This window comes from Entelurus aequoreus, linkage group LG22 (genome assembly GCF_033978785.1).
Source record: "Entelurus aequoreus isolate RoL-2023_Sb linkage group LG22, RoL_Eaeq_v1.1, whole genome shotgun sequence".
In the NCBI taxonomy this organism is placed as follows: Eukaryota; Metazoa; Chordata; class Actinopteri; order Syngnathiformes; family Syngnathidae; genus Entelurus; species Entelurus aequoreus.
In genome coordinates this window covers 40,175,056-40,195,146 of record NC_084752.1, presented here as the reverse complement: position 1 = coordinate 40,195,146, position 20,091 = coordinate 40,175,056, and the positions used below count along the sequence as shown (strand labels likewise).

The 20,091-nt window shown below is 32.7% G+C and overlaps 1 pseudogene; it reads right to left on the bottom strand.

Moving 5' to 3' along the window:
- LOC133639696 (caskin-1-like) overlaps positions 1-3,053 on the bottom strand; it is a 122,489-nt pseudogene extending 119,436 nt beyond the window's left edge.
- Between the last annotated feature and the right edge of the window lie 17,038 nt (positions 3,054-20,091).

The following is a 20,091-nucleotide window of genomic DNA, read 5'->3' as shown; positions in this document are numbered from 1 at the left end:
TATACAATACAACGTTGTGACGTTGATTTGATTATTGAAATGTGGTCATTTCCCAACCAAAATTCAACAACACAAACACAACGTTGAAACAACATGCTTTTTGACAACGTTTATTCAATGTCAGGTTGTGACGTTGATTTGACATTGAAATTTGGTCATTTCACAACCAAAATTCAACAACACAAATACAACGTTGAAACAACATGCTTTTTGACAACGTTTATTCAATGTTGGGTTCTGATGTTGATTTGACATTGAATTTTAGTCATTTCTCAACCAATATTCTACAACATAAACACAACGTTAAAACAAAATGCTGTTTGACAACGTTTATTCAATGTCAGGTTGTGACGTTGATTTGACGGTTGAAATTTGGTAATCTCCCAACCAATATTCTACAACACAAATACAACGTTGAAACAACATACTTTTTGACAACGTTTATACAATACAACGTTGTGAGGTTGATTTGATTATTGAAATGTGGTCATTTCCCAACCAAAAATCTACAACACAAACACAACGTTGAAACAACATGCTTTTTGACAACGTTTAATCAATGTCGAGTTCTGACGTTGATTTGACATTGAAATTTGGTAATCTCCCAACCAATATTCAACAACACAAATACAACATTGAAACAACGTACTTTTTGACAACGTTTATTCAATGTTGGGTTCCTACGTTGATTTGACTGTTGAAATGTGGTCATTTCACAACCAAAATTCTACAACACAAATACAACGTTGAAACAACGTACTTTTTGACAACGTTTATTCAATGTCGGGTTCCTACGTTGCTTTGACGGTTGAAATGTGGTCATCTCCCAACCAATATTCTACAACACAAACACAACGTTGACACAACATGCTTTTGGACAACGTTTATACAATACAACGTTGTGACATTGATTTGATTATTGAAATGTGGTCATCTCCCAACCAAAAATCCACAACACAAACACAACGTTGAAACAACATACTTTTTGACAACGTTTAATCAATGTTGAGTTCTGACGTTGATTTGACATTGAATTTTGGTAATCTCCCAACCAATATTCAACAACACAAACATAACGTTGAAACAACATGCTTTTTGACAACATTTATTCAATGTCAGGTTGTGACGTTGATTTGACCGTTGAAATGTGGTCATTTCCCAACCAAAATTCAACAACACAAACACAACGTTGCAACAACATACTTCAAACGTCAGGTTGTGTGACGTGGATTTGACCACTGAAATGTGCTCATTTCCCAACTAACAACGTGGATCCAATGTTGGATGCCGACGTGGTCTCAGTTTACAAATACAACTATTTTGCAACGTTGTGTGAAAGTCAGTTTTTAAAGGACATGTACGTATAAACAACGTTGTATCAACGCCTTGTGTCTAGGGATGTCCGATAATGGCTTTTTGCCGATATCCAATATGCCGATATTGCCCAACTCTTTAATTACCGATACCGATATCAACCGATACCGATATCAACCGATATATACAGTGGTGGAATTAACACATTATTATGCCTAATTTGGACAACCAGGTATGGTGAAGATAAGGTACTTTTTAAAAAAAATGAATCAAATAAAATAAGATAAATAAATTAAAAACATTTTCTTGAATAAAAAAGAAAGTAAAACAATATAAAAACAGTTACATAGAAACTAGTAATTAATGAAAATTTGTAAAATGAAGTGTTAAAGGTTAGTACTATTAGTGGAGCAGCAGCACGCACAATCATGTGTGCTTACGGACTGTATCCCTTGCAGACTGTATTGATATATATTGATATATAATGTAGGAACCTACCACAATATTAATAACAGAAAGAAACAACCCTTTTGTGTGAATGAGTGTAAATGGGGGAGGGAGGTTTTTTGGCTTGGTGCACTAATTGTAAGTGTATCTTGTGTTTTTTATGTGGATTTAATAAAAAAACAAAAAAAAAAACAACAACAAAAAAACCAGATACTGATAATAAAAAACCGATACCGATAATTTCCGATATGACATTTTAACGCATTTATCGGCCGATAATATCGGCAGACCGATATTATCGGACATCTCTACTTGTGTCCGCTGGGAAATCACTGAAATCGTCTGCTTTTAATCCGACACACAATTCCTCTCATCACTTCTTCTTCTTCCAAATGCCAAAATGTCCACACAACACACACACACACACACACACAACACAACACACACGCACGCTCTCACGTCAGGACGCATTCATGCCAACATTAATGGAATCTCACACATGTGCAGCGTCATCACACACACACACACACACACACACACACACACACACACACACACACACACACACACACACACACACACACACACACACACACACACACACACACACACACACACACACAAATAGCCGCATCGTCTTAGAAGAATTGATGACAACATTCAAGGGCATGTTTGTGTTGAAAATGAGTGTTTAGTCACACACACACACACACACACACACACACACGCACACACACTCGCACACAAACACACACGCACACACACACACACACACACACACACACACACACACACGTCATTACTATCATGATCACGTCACGTCACACACGCACGCGCACCACATGCACTCTGCGTTACTATTTGTGCAGAAATGCAGTTTCTGATGACGCACGTCACGTGCAACGTCATCACTGTTACCTCCCACGTCACGTGCACGCACACACTGAGGATCAATGGCCTTTCATCACGTTTGACACTTGCGTGGAACAGTGGGGGGGTTAGGAGGAGGAGGGGTTAGGGGGGTTAGGGGGGGTTGTGATACTCACTGGCTTTACCGGGCCGAGGTCGCTGCAGGAGGCGCTGAACTGTCAGCAAGTCCTCGGTCTTGACGGCCTGGAGCAGCTCCTGGTCCTTCCCCATGTCCCCTCCGTCCCGCCTCGGTCTCTTGCCTCTGAGCGCCCCGCTCTCCTCCTCCGGTAATCCGCCGCTACATCCTGCCGCTGCTCCGGGCCTCCCTCCGGAGCCGGGGGGCGGGGGAGAGCGCGAGATGCCGCCGGGACAGGGATGCTGCGGTCCGGGCTCGGGAGGGTCTCCACCACGCCCGCCGGTCCGCGAAGACGGTGTATTACGGCCGCCGGTCCGCGGAGACGGTGTATTACGGCCGCCGGATCAGCAGCCGCCGCGGCGCGCAAGCGTGCGGGGTTTCCACCGTGCGTGCGTGCGTGCGTGCGTGCGCGGGAGCCCGAACGCCCTGTGTCGCTGCTCCGCCGCCGCGCTCGTTCGCGTGTCGCGCGCGCGCGCACCCTCGCGCCCTAAATGATGGACGGGCTCGCACGCACGCACACTCTGCATTACGTAAACGTGCGCACGCGCCACGCCGGTTGTCGTAATCCCCGCGTCGCGTGCACGTCGCCTTTGGGCGCCCGTGGGGGGGAGGGGGGTCGACCTTTAGGACCTGGGAGGAGCCCAATTTTTAACTTTAGGACCTGGGAGGAGCCCAATACCGGAAGTGTGTCAAAGGCAAGGCGCGGGGGCTCCTTGATCGTGTTGTATTCATGTGCATCAATAAAGCACTTTTTACTTCCATTTTCACATTAAAAATACATTTTAAGTAGGAATGTCCGATAATGGCTTTTTGCCGATATCCGATATTGTCCAATTCCTAATTACCTATACCGATATCATCCGATACCGATATATACAGTCGTGGAATTAACACATTATTATGCCTAATTTGGACAACCAGGTATGGTAAAGATAAGGTCCTTTTAAAAATAATAAGATAAATAAATTAAATAAATTATATATATATATATATATATATATATATATATATATATATATATATATATATATATATATATATATATATATATATATATATATATATATATATATATTAGGGATGTCCGATAATGGCTTCTTGCCAATTACCGATACCGATATCAACCGATACGATATATACCGTCGTGGAATTAACACATTATTATGCCTAATTTGGACAACCAGGTATGGTGAACATAAGGTCCTTTTAAAAATAATAAGATAAATAAATTAAATAAATTATATATATATATATATATATATATATATATATATATATATATATATATATATATATATATATATATATATATATATATATATATATATATATATATATATATTTATTAGGGATGTCCGATAATGGCTTCTTGCCAATTACCGATACCGATATCAACCGATACGATATATACAGTCGTGGAATTAACACAATATTATGCCTAATTTGGACAACCAGGTATGGTGAAGATAAGGTCCTTTTTAAGAAAAATAACAAAATAAATAAAATAAATAAATTAAAAACATTTTCTTGAATAAAAAAGAAAGTAAAACAATATAAAAACAGTTACATAGAAACTAGTAATGAATGAAAATGAGTAAAATGAAGTGTTAAAGGTTAGTACTATTAGTGGAGCAGCAGCACGCACAATCATGTGTGCTTACGGACTGTATCCCTTGCAGACTGTATTGATATATATTGATATATAATGTAGGAAGCAGATTATTTGGGTTGGTGCACTAACTGTAAGTGTATCTTGTGTTTTTTATGTTGATTTAATAAAAATAAATAAATAAACAATACCGATAATTTGAAAAAACGATACAGATAATTTCCGATATTACATTTTAAAGCATTTATCGGACGATATTATCAGACATCTCTAGTTGTGCTGGTATACTGGTACTTAGAGATGTCCGGTAATGGCTTTTTTGCCGATATCCGATATTGTCCAACTCTTAATTACTGATTCCGATATCAACCGATACTGATACATACAGTCGTGGAATTAACACATTATTATGTCTAATTTGGACAACCAGGTATGGTGAAGATAAGGTCCTTTTTAAAAAAATTAATAAAATAAGACAAATAAATTAAAAACATTTTCTTCAATAAAAAAGAAAGTAAAACAATATAAAAACAGTTACATAGAAACTAGTAATGAATGAAAATGAGTCAAATGAAGTGTTAAAGGTTAGTACTATTAGTGGAGCAGCAGCACGCACAATCATGTGTGCTTACGGACTGTATCCCTTGCAGACTGTATTGATATATATTGATATATCATGTAGGAAGCAGATTATTTGGGTTGGTGCACTAATTGTAAGTATCTTGTGTTTTTTATGTTGATTTAATAAAAATAAATAAATAAATAAATGATACCGATAATTTAAAAAAACGATACCGATAATTTCCGATATTACATTTTAAAGCATTTATTGGCCGATATTATCAGACATCTCTAGTTGTACTGGTATACTGGTACTTAGAGATGTCCGATAATGGCTTTTTTGCCGATATCCGATATTGTCCAACTCTTAATTACCGATTCCGATATCAAGCGATACCGATATATACAGTTATGGAATAAACACATTATTATGCCTAATTTTGTTGTGATGCCCCGTTGGATGCATTAAACAATGTAACAAGGTTTTACAAATTAAATCTACTCAAGTTCTGGAAAAAAATTAGGGATGTCCGATAATGGCTTTTTGACGATATCCGAAATTGACCAAACCCTTAATTACCGATACCGATATCAACCGATACTGATATATACAGTCGTGGAATTAACACATTATTATGCCTAATTTGGACAACCAGGTATGGTGAAGATAAGGTACTTTTTAAAAATTAATAAAATAAGATAAATAAATTAAAAACATTTTCTTGAATAAAAAAGAAAGTAAAACAATATAAAAACAGTTACATAGAAACTAGTAATGAATGAAAATGAGTCAAATGAAGTGTTAAAGGTTAGTACTATTAGTGGAGCAGCAGCACGCACAATCATGTGTGCTTACGGACTGTATCCCTTGCAGACTGTATTGATATATATTGATATATCATGTAGGAAGCAGAATATTTTAGTTGGTGCACTAATTGTAAGTATCTTGTGTTTTTTATGTTGATTTAATAAAAATAAATAAATAAATAAAAAACGATGCCGATAATTTAAAAAAACGATACCGATAATTTCCGATATTACATTTTAAAGCATTTATCGGCCGATATTATCAGACATCTCTAGTTGTGCTGGTATACTGGTACTTAGAGATGTCCGATAATGGCTTTTTTGCAGATATCCCGATATTGTCCAACTCTTAATTACCGATTCCGATATCAAGCGATACCGATATATACAGTTGTGGAATGAACACATTATTATGCCTAATTTTGTTGTGATGCCCCGCTGGATGCATTAAACAATGTAACAAGGTTTTCCAATTTAAATCTACTCAAGTTCTGGAAAAAAATTAGGGATGTCCGATAATGGCTTTTTGACGATATCCGATATTGACCAAACCCTTAATTACCGATACCGATATCAACCAATACTGATACATACAGTGGTGGAATTAACACATTATTATGCCTAATTTGGACAACCAGGTATGGTGAAGATAAGGTACTTTTAAAAAAAATAATAATAAGATAAATAAATTAAAAACATTTTCTTGAATAAAAAAGAAAGTAAAACAATATAAAATCAGTTACATAGAAACTAGTAATGAATGAAAATGAGTAAAATGAAGTGTTAAAGGTTAGTACTATTAGTGGAGCAGCAGCACGCACAATCATGTGTGCTTACGGACTGTATCCCTTGCAGACTGTATTGATATATATTGATATATCATGTAGGAAGCAGAATATTTGGGTTGGTGCACTAATTGTAAGTGTATCTTGTGTTTTTTATGTTGATTTAATAAAAATAAATAAATAAATAAATGATACCGATAATTTCAAAAAACGATACCGATAATTTCCGATATTACATTTTAAAGCATTTATCGGCCGATATTATCAGACATCTCTAGTTGTACTGGTATACTGGTACTTAGAGATGTCCGATAATGGCTTTTTTGCCGATATCCGATATTGTCCAACTCTTAATTACCGATTCCGATATCAAGCGATACCGATATATACAGTTGTGGAATGAACACATTATTATGCCTAATTTTGTTGTGATGCCCCGCTGGATGCATTAAACAATGTAACAAGGTTTTACAAATTAAATCTACTCAAGTTCTGGAAAAAAATTAGGGATGTCCGATAATGGCTTTTTGACGATATCCGATATTCCGATATTGTCCAAACCCTTAATTACCGATACCGATATCAACCGATACTGATACATACAGTCGTGGAATTAACACATTATTATGCCTAATTTGGACAACCAGGTATGGTGAAGATAAGGTTCTTTTTTAAAAAAATAATAAAATAAGATAAATAAATTAAAAACATTTTCTTGAATAAAAAACAAAGTAAAACAATATAAAAACAGTTACATAGAAACTAGTAATGAATAAAAATTTGTAAAATGAAGTGTTAAAGGTTAGTACTATTAGTGGAGCAGCAGCACGCACAATCATGTGTGCTTACGGACTGTATCCCTTGCAGACTGTATTGATATATATTGATATATAATGTAGGAAGCAGAATATTAATAACAGAAAGAAACAACCCTTTTGTGTGAATGAGTGTAAATGGGGGAGGGAGGTTTTGTGGGTTGGTGCACTAATTGTAAGTGTATCTTGTGTTTTTTATGTGGATTTAATAAAAATAAAAAATAAAAACTGATACCGATAAAAAAAACAACCAATACCGATAATTTCCGATATTACATTTTAAGGCATTTATCGGCTGATAATATCGGCAGGCCGATATTATCGGACATCTCTAATTTTAAGCCTAAACATGAGTGTGAATGTTGTCTGTCTATCTGTGTTGGCCCTGCGATGAGGCGGCGACTTGTCCAGGGTGTACCCCGCCTTCCAGCTCCAGCACCCCCCACCACCCCAAAAGGGACAAGCGGTAGAAAATGGATGGAATGCAACAAAAATATATTATCATACATTCTAAAACATTTTTTACTCAGAAAATGAAAACTAAAATGATTTATGCTTTGGAAGCCGGTAAACCATCAAATTGTAAAAAAAAATGACAATAATAAACTTTACGGTAAAATATGGCATTTTTACCATAAAAACAACTTCGGTACAGTTTTTCCATTTACAGTATCTTATAAAAAACAACAACCGTGAATTTTACGTTTAAAAACTGGCAGCTGAGTGGCATGAATTTTACCGTTAAAAAAACAGTGATATTGTTATTCCCATTCCACTTACAGTAACATCCTGTAAAAAATAGCATTCTGGCGACTGAGCTGCCAGTTTGTTTTTACGGTAAAAACAACTTTGATACATTTTTACCATTTACAGTATCTTATAATAAAAACAACAACTGTGAATTTTACCATAAAAACAACTTTGGTACAGTTTTTCCATTTACAGTATCTTATAATAAAAACAACAACCGTGAAATTTATGGTAAAAAAACAAAACTGGCAGCTCCGTTACATACATTTTACCGTTAAAAAAACAGTGATATTGTTTTTCCCATTCCATTTACAGTAACATCCTGTAAAAAATGACATTCTGGCGACTGAGCTGCCAGTTTGTTTGTTTTTACCGTAAAAACAACTTTGATACATTTTTACCATTTACAGTACCTTAGAATAAAAACAACAACCGTGAATTTTCCGGTAAAAAAAAAAAAGGCAGTTCCGTGGCATGAATTTTACCGTAAAAACAACTTTGGTACAGTTTTTCCATTTACAGTATCTTATAATAAATACAACAACCGTGAAATGTATGGTAAAAAAACTGGCAGCTCCGTTACATAAATGTTACCGTAAAAAAACAGTGATATTGTTTTTCCCATTCCATTTACAGTAACATCCTGTAAAAAATTACATTCTGGCAACTGAGCTGCCAGTTTGTTTGTTTTTACCGTAAAAACAACTTCGGTACAATTTTTCCATTTACAGTATCTTATAATAAAAATAACAACCGTGAATTTTCCGGTAAAAAAAACAAACTGGCAGCTCCGTTACACAAATGTCACCGTTAAAAAAACAGTGACATTGTTTTTCCCATTCCATTTACAGTAACATCCTGTAAAAAAATTACATTCTGGTGACTGAGCTGCCAGTTTGTTTTTTTTACGGTAAAAACAACTTTGGTACAGTTTTTCCATTTACAGTATCTTAAAATAAAAACAACCGTGAAATTTACGGTAAAAAACAAACAAACTGGCAGCTCCGTGGCATGAATTTTACCGTAAAAAAACAGTGGTATTGCTTTTCCATTCCACTTACAGTAACATCCTGTAAAAATAACACTGTTAATTTTATGGTAAAATTCTGGCAACTGAGCGGCCATTTTTTTACCATAGAAAACACTTTGGTAAAGTTGTTGTTATATACAGTAATATACTATTAAAAAAACAACCGTAGATTTTACGTTACATATAAACTGGCACTTCGTTGCATGAATTTTACAGTAAAAAACAACAACAGTGGTACCGTTTTCCCATTCCATTTACAGTAACATCCTGTAAAAAATAACATTCTGGTGACTGAGCTGCCAGTTGTTGTTTTTTTACGGTAAAAAACACTGTGGTACAGTTTTTCCATTTACAGTATCTTAAAATAAAAATAACCGTGAAATTTACGGTAAAAACAAAAACTGGCAGCTCCATGGCATGAATTTTACCGTAAAAAAACAGTGGTATTGTTTTTTCCATTCCATTTACAGTAACATTCTGTAAAAAATTACATTCTGGCGACTGAGCTGCCAGTTTTTTGTTTTTTTTTTACCTTTAAAACAACTTTGGTACAGTTTTTCCTTTTACAATATCTTATAATAAAAACAACAACCATGAATTTTACAGTAAAAAAAACGGCATCTCAGCTGCATGAATTTTATCGTAAAAAAAAACACAATGATACTGTCTTTCCATTCCATTTACAGTAATATGCTGTAAAAAATAACATTCTGGCGACTGAGCTGCCAGTTTGTTTTTTTTACGGTAAAAACAACTTTGATACAGTTTTTCCATTTACAGTATCTTAAAATAAAAACAACCGTAAAATTTACGGTAAAAAACAAACAAACTGGCAGCTCCGTGGCATGAATTTTACCGTAAAAAAACAGTGGTATTGTTTTTCCATTCCACTTACAGTAACATCCTGTAAAAATAAAACTGTTAATTTTATGGTAAAATTCTGGCAACTGAGCGGCCATTTTTTTACTATAGAAAACACTTTGGTAAAGTTGTTGTTATATACAGTAATATACTATTAAAAAAACAACCATAGATTTTACGTTACATATAAACTGGCACTTCGTTGCATGAATTTTACAGTAAAAAACAACAACAGTGGTACCGTTTTCCCATTCCATTTACAGTAACATCCTGTAAAAAATAACATTCTGGTGACTGAGCTGCCAGTTGTTGTTTTTTTACGGTAAAAAACACTTTGGTACAGTTTTTCCATTTACAGTATCTTAAAATAAAAACAACCGTGAAATTTACGGTAAAAACAAAAACTGGCAGCTCCATGGCATGAATTTTACCGTAAAAAAACAGTGGTATTGCTTTTTCCATTCCATTTACAGTAACATTCTGTAAAAAATTACATTCTGGCGACTGAGCTGCCAGTTTTTTGGGTTTTTTTACCTTTAAAACAACTTTGGTACAGTTTTTCCTTTTACAGTATCTTATAATAAAAACAACAACCATGAATTTTACAGTAAAAAAAACGGCATCTCAGTTGCATGAATTTTATCGTAAAAAAAACACTATGATACTGTCTTTCCATTCCATTTACAGTAATATGCTGTAAAAAATAACATTCTGGCGACTGAGCTGCCAGTTGTTGTTTTTTACGGTAAAAACAACTTTGGTACAGTTTTTCCATTTTGGTAAAGTTGTTGTTATATACCGTAATATACTATTAAAAAAACAACCATAGATTTTACGGTAAAAAAAACTGGCAGCTCGTTGCATGAATTTTACAATAAAAAACAACAACAGTGGTACTGTTTTTCCATTCCATTTACAGTAATATGCTGTAAAAAAAAAACATGCTGGCGATTGAGCGGCCAGTTTTTTTTACTGTAAAAACAACTTTGGCACACTTTTTCCATTTACAGTATTTTATCATTTTAAAAAAACTTGAATTTTATGGCAAAAACCGGCATGAATTTTACCGTAAAAAAACAGTGTTATAGTTTTTCCATTCCATTTACAGTAACATCCTGTAAAAATAACACCGTTAATTTTATGGTAAAATTCTGGCAATTAAGCGACCATTTTTTTGCCATAGAAAACACTTTGGTAAAGTTGTTGTTATATACAGTAATATATTATTAAAAAACAACTGTAGATAAAAAAACAACAACTGGCAGCTCGTTGCATGAATTTTACGGTAAAAAACAACAGTGGTACCGTTTTTCCATTCTATTTACATTCTGGCGACTGAGCTGCCAGTTTTGTTTTTTTTACCGTAAAACAACTTCGCGACCGTTCTTTCCATGTACAGTAATACGCAATAAAAACAACAACCGTAGATTTTACAGTAAAAAAAAACGGCAGCTCAGTTGCATGAATTTTATCGTACAAAAACACAATTTTTCCATTCTATTTACAGTAATATGCTGTAAAAATACAACACCGCACATTTTACAGTAAAATTCTGGCAACTGATTGTACAGTTTTTCCCATAAACCGTAATACACTATAAAAACAGCAACCGTAGATTTTACGGTATACAAAACTGGCAGCTCATTTGCATGAATACACTATAAAAACAACCGTAAATGTTACGGTATAAAAAAAAATGTCTGCGCCCTTGCATGAAATTTACCGTAAAAAAAGGTGATACTGTTTTTCCATTCCGTTTACAGTAATATGTGTCAGCATTGTGTGGTGTATCACTGCGGGATCGTCCTCCCAAGATGCAGACGGAACTGCGGAGGCAAGGTGTGGGTCAGGAAGTGATTTATTTTCCATAAATCACGCGGGATACAAACAAAACAAGCGTGCCTATAGCACGGGACGCTAACGGAATAGCTAACAAGGAAAGCTGAGCATATGAACTAGAAAACAACAGCTGAGATCAGGAATCAAGAATACTTGATAGAATATTTTGCACCAAGCAAATAAGGAAGCCAGACTGAGTGTGGTCAAAACAACGGGAATAAGTAGCTCTCTGATTAGTGCCCAGGAGCATCCCGAACACTAATCAGAGGCAGGTGAAAACAATCTGTAGTCATGGCAACTAAAACACAAGCATAGGGGTGCTCCAAAACAGGAACTGAGGGAGTCCAAAACTGAACAAAACATGATCCGGGCAACGGATCGTGACAATATGCTGTAAAAAAAACAACATTCTGGTGCCTGAGCTGCTAGTTGTTTTTTACAGTAAAATGTAAAGATAAAAAATATATAATAATCAAATGCTTAGGTAATTACACACATGTATTTTATATATATATATATATATATATATATATATATATATATATATATATATATATATATATATATATATATATATATATATATATATATATGTCTTAATTAGATTATCCAAAAAATAGTGCTCGATACCGTGGTAGAGCGTAATATGTATGTGTGGGAAAAAATCACAAGACTATTTCATCTCTACAGGCCTGTTTCATGAGGGGTTTCCTCAATCCTCAGGAGATTTTTTTTATTTATTTTTTTTCCCCCTCAATCCTGAGGATTGAGGAAAACCCCTCATGAAACAGGCCTGTAGAGATGAAATAGTCTTGTGATTTTTTCCCACACATACATATATATATATATATATATATATATATATATATATATATATATATATATATATATATATATATATATATATATATATAAGGGGTGGGCAAGTTAATGCGTTAATTTTGAGTTAACCCATCAATCTATTAACGCCGACAAATATTTGATCGCGCGTTATTGCGTATGTTTTTTTTTACATGGTTTTATTTTGTTAACGCCTATTGCTTGCTCCTGCGGAAAAGGAAGGAGAACGCGGAAGAAAACAAAACAAGCATGGAGAAGAAGGGTAGCTCAACAGAACTTTTACAGGGTCATTTTCATTATAAAGTACTTCTAGGCGGCGGATTTGACAGAAGCAAAGTGGTTTGTAGCCTGCACTGCCAAGCTGAATGTTCTTATCACAGGAGTACTTCCGGTCTAAAATATCACCTTAACGCGAAAGCACACTGTTGATGCGAGCAAACCATCCAACAAAGCAGAAAGTGGAGCCAGGCTTCGGCAGACTAGGTTAAATGCAGCGTGCGGGGAGAAATATAGATAAACCAGAGCAAGAGAAGCTAACAAATGCCATAGCGAAGTGGATAGTTACAGACTGTAGGCCCATTAGTGTTGTGGAAGACGCCCGCCATCGCAACAAGTGACAGCACGGATGAGCCGCCATCAAGACGCACCAAGAATACACGACTTGTATGAAAAGGAGAGGACTGTAAAAGTGACAACCTTTACAACTTGCAGCTGTAGTTGCTGTCAGTGGGGACTACTGGACATCAATTGGTAAGCATAATTACCTGGGAGTTACAGTGCATTATATTGATGAAAAGTGGGTGCTGCATTCACATGTTCTGTCTAGAATGAAAACAGAGGAGAGGCATTATGGAAAGGACAATTACAGGAAAATGTTTCTGCTGTTACCTCAGAAATTGCCTGTTCGGATGTTATGATTGTGGCTCGGGGATTTGTATGTACATTATATTTATTTTCCATAACAAACAGGATAACTAAAATACCCTGGCAGTGGCAATAAACTTGAATGTTTGTATTGACATTTTTTGAGTTGATTTTCATAAAATATGCTATTTAACTGCTACTGTTTAACAAGTACTGATTGAAATTGTGTTTGCACAACAAATGTTTTGGTGCTTTTGTTCATATGGGAGAATATTCCAATAAAGGTGCACTACACACTACTTTTGAATTCATTATTGGGTTTTGCGTATACAATGCAGCTAATCGTGATTAATCAGAGAAATAGTGCGATTAACTATGATTACAATTTTTAATCGTTGCCCAGCCCTAATATATATATATATATATATATATATATATATATATATATATATATATATATATATACACTACCGTTCAAAAGTTTGGGGTCACCCAAACAATTTAGTGGAATAGCCTTCATTTCTAAGAACAAGAATAGACTGTCGAGTTTCAGATGAAAGTTCTCTTTTTCTGGCCATTTTGAGCGTTTAATTGACCCCACAAATGTGATGCTCCACAAACTCAATCTGCTCAAAGGAAGGTCAGTTTTGTAGCTTCTGTAAGGAGCTAAAGTGTTTTCAGATGTGTGAACATGATTGCACAAGGGTTTTCTAATCATCAATTAGCCTTCTGAGCCAATGAGCAAACACATTGTACCATTAGAACACTGGAGTGATAGTTGCTGGAAACGGGCCTCTATACACCTATGTAGATATTGCACCAAAAAGCAGACATTTGCAGCTAGAATAGTCATTTACCACATTAGCAATGTATAGAGTGTATTTCTGTAAAGTTAAGACTAGTTTAAAGTTATCTTCATTGAAAAATAAGGACATTATAATGTGACCCCAAACTTTTGAACGGTAGTGTATATACACACACATATTTACATATATATATGTAAATATGTACACATATTTACATATATATATGTAAATATATATATGTACATATATATATTGTGTGTATATATACAGTCTATAGTATATATAAATATATATTTTTTTAAGTATATTTATATATATATATATATATATATATATATATATATATATATATATATATATATATGTATATATATATATATTTTTTTTAAATGTTATTATTATTTTTTCACATATTATTCAATGTTACATGTGGCCCTCTAAAGGCAGCCATAACCAATTAAATCGAGTTTGACACCCGCGTAAAAGTTTTCAATTTTAATCTTTTTTACAGTATAAAATGTGCAGGCTACATAAATTAAAGGGGAACAACAGTTTTTTTTGGATGTTCCAATCATTCCCAATCCCATATGAGACAAACACACATATTTGTTTTCATTGTTTTTGTGTATTCTAAATCACAAGCAAAAAAAACCCACAAAAAAATGCTGGCAAGAATGACATTCCTTTATTCCACATATAAAGCCCTCGAAGAAAAAACATCCAAAACTCACCAACAATACTCTTGCATAGCATAATATGATCTCTATCAGGGATGTCCAACATTTTTGAATGGGGGGCCGCATTGGGCTTCAAAATTTTGGCCGGGGGCCGAAAGCCAACTGCATGATTATGTATATATATTTATATATATATATATATATATATATATATATATATATATATATATATATATATATATATATATATATATATACATATATATATGTATATATATACATACACATATATACATACATACATATACATATATATATATATATATATATATATATATATATATATATATATATATATATATATATATATATATATATATACATATACATATATATATATATATATATATATATATATATATATACATATATACATACATACATATACAGTATATATACATATATATACATAAATATAAACACACATATATATATATACATTACATCTATATATATATACACACACACACACACTCCTATACAGTATATATACATATATATACATAAATATAAACACACATATATATATATATAAATATATATATAAATATATATATATAAATATATATTATATCTATATATATATATATACACACACACTCATATACATATATATATATATACACACACACTCATATACATATATATATATATATATATATATATATATATATATATATATACACACACACTCATATACATATATATATGTATATATTAGGGCTGCAACTAACGATTAATTTGATAATAGATTAATCTGTCGATTATTACTTCGATTAATCGATTAATAATCGGATAAAATATACAAACTACATTTCTATCCTTTCCAGTATTTTATTGAAAAAAAAACAGCATACTGGCACCATACTTATTTTGATTATTGTTTCTCAGCTGTTTGTACATGTTGCAGTTTATAAATAAAGGTTTATTTAAATAAAAAAAATAAAAAAATAAAATTTTTTTTTTTTTTTTTTTAAAAAGCCTCTGCGCATGCGCATAGCATAGATCAAACGAATCGATGACTAAATTAATCGGCAACTATTTTTATAATCGATTTTAATCGATTTAATCGATTAGTTGTTGCAGCCCTAGTATATATATATATATATTTATATATATATATATATACACACACATATACGTACATATATACATATATATATATATATATATATATATATATATATATATATATATACATATATATATATACAGTATATATACATATATATATAAACACACATAAATATATACATATATTTATATGATTACATGTTATCATAATATAATGATATATAAATAATAATTATTATAATTGGTTATTAGGAGTATATGAAAGTTCAGAAATCTCAAGCAGATAAAATGCGCCAATCATGGATACGTGTGGAGAGAGTGTTTGACATTTTTTCCCATCAACCATTGTAATGGATTTAAATGGGTGTAGTTTTTATTTTTTTATGCTGATTAGAGTTTTTTTTTATAATATACACAAAGTTTAAAGAACAGGATGTATTTTCTTCCACTGCACCATGACTAGGGAAGGTTGTTTGGAATGAGTCGTATAGGTAAATGCTGTGCACATAGTCCCATCGATGTACAATGGGACTACAATGGGGGCTAGCAGACCGCTAGTCGCCATTACATGTTTTCATTATATGCAAACACCAAATTGCTTGTTTGGACTCTCGGGCCAAATTGAAGACGCCGGCGGGCCGCAGTTTGGATCAACTTTGTGGAAAGTTGAACATTTACAAAATAAACTACAGGACAAAGAAGTTGAACGTGAACTATAAGAACACGTCAACACCAACTTTCTGTCTCAGAGGAGTCAGGTGACTTTTTATGAGGACGCTGGCGTGTTGAAGGTTAATTGGCACGCACGTCCCAGGAGATAAGAACTATTTGTTTTATTTTGGCCAGTCAGATTTAGGGCAGGAAGTGGAACATGTGGCAAAAAATAAACTTTTCCAGACACACTGCTGGGAGGACCTTCTTTTAGATGTTGCCTGTGCAGAATGTCTGCGTTCATGCAGGACAGGATTTGAAAGGTCAGAGGTCAGGACTTCAGGTGGACCTCCCAGGGGCCAGTTAAGGGCTGCATTTCTTCATTGGGATCTATTGCTATAATTAGGGATGGGTACCGTTCACATCAGAACCAATACAGTATTAAAAATCTCTTTTAAAATTCCATATTATTAAAATATTATATAATAATGCAGGGGTCAGCAACCTTTTTGAAAGCAAGAGCTGCTTCTTGGGTAGTGATTAATGTGAAGGGCTACCAGTTTGATACACACTTCAATAAATTGACAGAAATAGCCAATTTGTTCAATTTACCTTTAACTCTATGTTATTATTAATAATTAATTATATTTACACTTAATTGAACGGTTTAAAAGAGGAGAAAACACGAAAAAAAAAGACAATTCAATTTTGAAACATAGTTTATCTTCAATTTCGACTCTTTAAAATTAAACCGAAAAAAAGAAGAGAAAAACTAGCTAATTGGAATCTTTTTGAAAAAATTAAAAAAATAATTTATGGAACGTCATTAGTAATGTTTCCTGATTAAGATTAATTTTAGAATTTGGATTACATGTTTTAAATAGGTTAAAATCCAATCTACACTTTGTTAGAATATATAACAAATTGGACCAAGCTATATTTCTAACAAAGACAAATCATTATTTCTTCTAGATTTTCCAGAACAAAAATTTTTAAATAAATTCAAAAGACTTTGAAATAAGATTTAAATTTGATTCTACAGATTTTCTAGATTTGCCAGAATAATTTTTTTGAATTTTAATCATAATAAGTTTGAAGAAATATTTCACAAATATTCTTCTTCGAAAAAACAGAAGCTAAAATGAAGAATTAAATTAAAATGTATTGATTATTCTTTACAATAAAAAAAATAAATTTACTTGAACATTGATTTAAATTGTCAGGAAAGAAGAGGAAGGAATTTAAAAGGTAAAAAGGTATATGTGTTTAAAAATCCTAAAATCATTTTTAAGGTTGTATTTTTTCTCTAAAATTGTCTTTCTGAAAGTTATAAGAAGCAAAGTAAAAAAAATTAATGAATTTATTTAAACAAGTGAAGACCAAGTCTTTAAAATATTTTCTTGGATTTTCAAATTCTATTTGAGTTTTGTCTCTCTTAGAATTAAAAATGTCGGGCAAAGCGAGACCAGCTTGCTAGTAAATAAATACAATTTAAAAAATCGAGGCAGCTCACTGGTAAGTGCTGCTATTTGAGCTATTTTTAGAACAGGCCAGCGGGCTACTCATCTGGTCCTTACGGGCTACCTGGTGCCCGCGGGCACTGCGTTGGTGACCCCTGGTATAATGTATTCCAAAAATGTTTTTTGTTATAATAAAGATAAATACTGTATTTAAATATCTGCTTGACTTATGATTTCAGAACAAATGATAAATTCCACCAACCGAGTTTTTTTTACCGTAAAATCAACTTTGGTACTGTTTTTTTTTCCATTTACAGTAAGACATTAAAACATTAAAAAACAAACAACAAAAAACATTAAAACAAGATTTTAAGGTAAAAACAAACAAACTGGCAGCTCTGTTGCTTGAATTTTACCACTAAAAACAGTGCTATTGTTTCTCCATTCCATTCCATTTTTTTATATGCTGTAAAAAAAAACCACTGCTTTTACTGTAAAATTCCCGTGACTGAGCTGCCAGTTTTTAAAGTAAAATTTAAAATATTTGTTTTGCATCTTATGTAAAAACAATGTATTGTTAATGTATATATATATATATATTAGGGATGTCCGATAATGGCTTTTTGCCGATATCCGATATTGTCCAACTCTTTAATTACCGATACCGATATCAACCGATACCGATATCAACCGATATATGCAGTCGTGGAATTAACACATTATTATGCCTAATTTGGACAGCCAGGTATGGTGAAGATAAGGTACTTTTTTTAAAAATGAGTTAAATAAGATAAATAAATTAAAAACATTTTCTTGAATAAAAAAGAAAGTACAACAATATAAAAACAGTTACATAGAAACTAGTAATGAATGAAAATGAGTAAAATGAAGTGTTAAAGGTTAGTACTATTAGTGGAGCAGCAGCACGCACAATCATGTGTGCTTACGGACTGTATCCCTTGCAGACTGTATTGATATATATTGATATATAATGTAGGAACCAGAATATTGATAACGGAAAGAAATGGGGGGAGGGAGGTTTTTTGGGTTGGTGCACTAATTGTAAGTATATCTTGTGTTTTTTATGTTGATTTAATAAAAAAACCAAAAAAAAAACCTGGTACCGATAAAAAAAAAAAACGATACCGATAATTTCCGATATTACATTTTAACGCATATATCGGCCGATATTATCGGACATCTCTAATATATATATATATATATATATATATATATATATATATATATATATATATATATATATATATATATATATATATATATATATATATATATATATATATATATATATATATATATATATATATATATATATATATATACTTGCAAATCGTTTTTTTAGTTGGAAAAAAAAGAAGTTTTTTAATTGAAAACATTTTTGTTTTTTTACTTGAAAATCGTTTTTTTATTAAAGAAAATTGTTTTGTTTTTTTACTTGCAAATAGTTTTTTTTACCTGCAGAATTTTTTTTTACACTTGCAAATAGTTTTTTTACTTGCAGAAAATTTTATTTTTTTCTTGCGAATTGTTTTTTTAATTGGAAAAAAAATTTTAATTAAAAAAATAAACGTTTGTTTTTTTTTTACTTGCAAACTGTTTTTTGATTTGCAGAATTAATTTTTAATTGTGAATCTTTTTTTTTTACTGGCAGTAAATGGTGTTTTTGTGAATGGTTGGGCGTGAATAAAAACAGTTTTGTCAGTAATTTCACTGACTAAATATCTCCGACAGAATGACAACTATACTGTGCACGTGTCCTAATAGACTAAGTCAAT